A 2,484-nucleotide genomic window follows, 5' to 3' on the forward strand; every position below is an offset into this window, starting at 1 on the left:
CCAAATCTGACTCACTGCAGTTTGTCTGTCAGTTCTGCTTTCAAGTAAAAATGGTGGTCCATAAAACAGAGCTGTAGCTTGTGCATTGCAGGCCATTGCACAAGAGCACAGCCTTCAGCAACCATCATCCTTGGAATGCAGCAGAAGTGTTTCTGTGCATTTCCCACCGTGTCCCGAGGGGCATGACTGCTTCACGGGGGACATTCTTCACTGACACTTTGTGTTTGCTTTTATTGCAACAGCACGGTGCTGAAGGATGCAGTTACTACTGATTCGGTGTTGTTCCGCCGCTGGGATTTGTGCTTACTTTTGAACAATCAGAGCAAATGTCTACATTGTAAAGGGGACAAATAATGTCCCAATACAACCATGAAAACAGTTTTGTCACTGCAGATCCTCCAAAAGGATGTTGGAGACGCCTAAAGATCCACTTTTTGGAGATCACTCTTTGAGAACTGCTATTTTAGAAACAATCCTCCTGCTATCAAGACTAAATATTTGGCTCACATGTGTAATCCCAGCACTTTGGGAGGCCAAGGTGGGCAGATCACTTGAGGTCAGGAGTTTGAGACCAGCTTGGCTAACATGGTGAAACCCCGTTTCTACTAAAAATACAAAAATTAGCCGGGCGTGGTGGCATGCACCTGTAATTCCAGCTGCTTGAGAGACTGAGACAGGAGAATCACTTGAACCCAGGAGGCAGAGGTTGCAGAGAGCTAGGATGGCATCATTGCACTCCAACCTGGGCGACAGAGTGAGATTCTGTCTCAAAAAAAAAAAAAAAAGACTAAATACTAATATTTTCCTAGAAGTTCATTTATAGGAAAAAAAGAGGAACTAGAATAATTTGGAAAAACTCCCCCAAAAAACCCTCAGTTACCTTAGTTGTCAATGTGTAAGCTTCTAGAACAGACTCCATCTTTTAAAGTTTTGAACAGTATCTTAGGAATGCAGTAACAACAGTGACAATAGTGTGTGTTTGTTGCAATGTTTACTACTGGGGGACAACTGTGCTTTGTACTTTAAATGCATCCTCTCCAATATTCTTTAGTACCACACTTTTTGTTGTTGTTGTTGTCTTTTTTTGGAGTTTTGCTCTTGTTGCCCAGGCTGGAATGCAGCGGTGAGATCTCAACTCACTGCAACCTCCGCTTCCCGGGTTCAAGCGATTCTCCTGCCTCAGTCTCCCGAGTAGCTGGGATTACAGGCACATGCCACCACGCCTGGCTAATTTTTTTTGTAGTTTTAGTAGAGACAGGGTTTCTCCATGTTGGTCAGGCTGGTCTCGAACTCCTGACCCCAGGTGATCCACCTACCTCCGCCTCTCAAAATGCTGGGATTACAGGCATGGGCCACCGTGTCCAGCCTAGTACCACACCCTTTATAGATGAGAAGACTGGGACACAGACAAATGAGAGTGTGACAAGGTCACAGCCGTATGTGGTGATTAAGGCTCTGAATCCATGTGGTCTGATTCCCAGAGCCTCGATCCCTAAATCCTGCATAATATGCTGCATCACATCTAAGCTTCACATTTACTTACTTCTTTTCTGCCATGCATGTGCATTGGTTCAAATCCTCAAAGGGAAATGCAATGTCTCATCTCAACCACAGGGCCCAAAAAAGGGGCTCAGTAAACATCTTTAGCATGAGGGACAGAATCTTTAAACCATGATTAGTAATGGTGCTAGAAGTGAAATACTCAAACAGCCAGCTCCTTCAGTATTATTAACTCATTAAGGAGGGAACCAACGGAAAAAAAAAAAAAGGGCTTGTTCCTTAAAAACTTTGATGAAAATTGTGTGTGTGTGTCTGTATACATACACGTATCTATTTTACTTGTTTGCTAAATAGACACAGATATACTCAGGTAGTTAACAAACATGTAGGTCGTATAAAAATAAAACTAGTTTACCTTCTTTTGGGCAATAAAATCCCAATACCTTTGAGGTTGACTCAGGCCTTATCCATTTCTGCAGGTTAAGAAGTTACAAGTCTTCAGGTCTGTAAACTGTTGAGGCCGTTATCATTGTCCTTCATTAGTCCACTGTACCTGGACAACAGTGACATCTCTAAGACAGGCAGCCAAGGGGGTTCTTTAACGAACAGAACGTCCCCCTTTTATTAAGCAGACTTATTAGAAAATGCTAGAAGTTACCCTTAACGCAAGCAAGTGGCCTTTTTCCAAGTCCGGGGATTTAAGAAATTTACTTACCTATTTTTTGCATTTTTCCAAGGTGGTTTTTTTTTTTTTTTTTCGTGTGCGTGTGGGTTTGTTGTTGTCGTTGTTGTTGTTTTGGTTTGGGTTTTTGCCTTTTTCCAAGTTTGGGATTTCTTTTTTTTTTTTTTATCTCATAAAGCAAACCTGTTTTCTGGATGGAGGCCCAGCGGAACTTGTTCCGGCCGCACGTCTCGGTCAGAACGAACGCTTCTGCAGCGGCAGGAAGGGAGGCTCGGGATCCGGGCCTGGGGTTCCGCGGCCGC

The sequence above is a fragment of the Mandrillus leucophaeus genome, unplaced genomic scaffold (genome assembly GCF_000951045.1).
Source record: "Mandrillus leucophaeus isolate KB7577 unplaced genomic scaffold, Mleu.le_1.0 Scaffold9, whole genome shotgun sequence".
NCBI lineage: Eukaryota > Metazoa > Chordata > Mammalia > Primates > Cercopithecidae > Mandrillus > Mandrillus leucophaeus.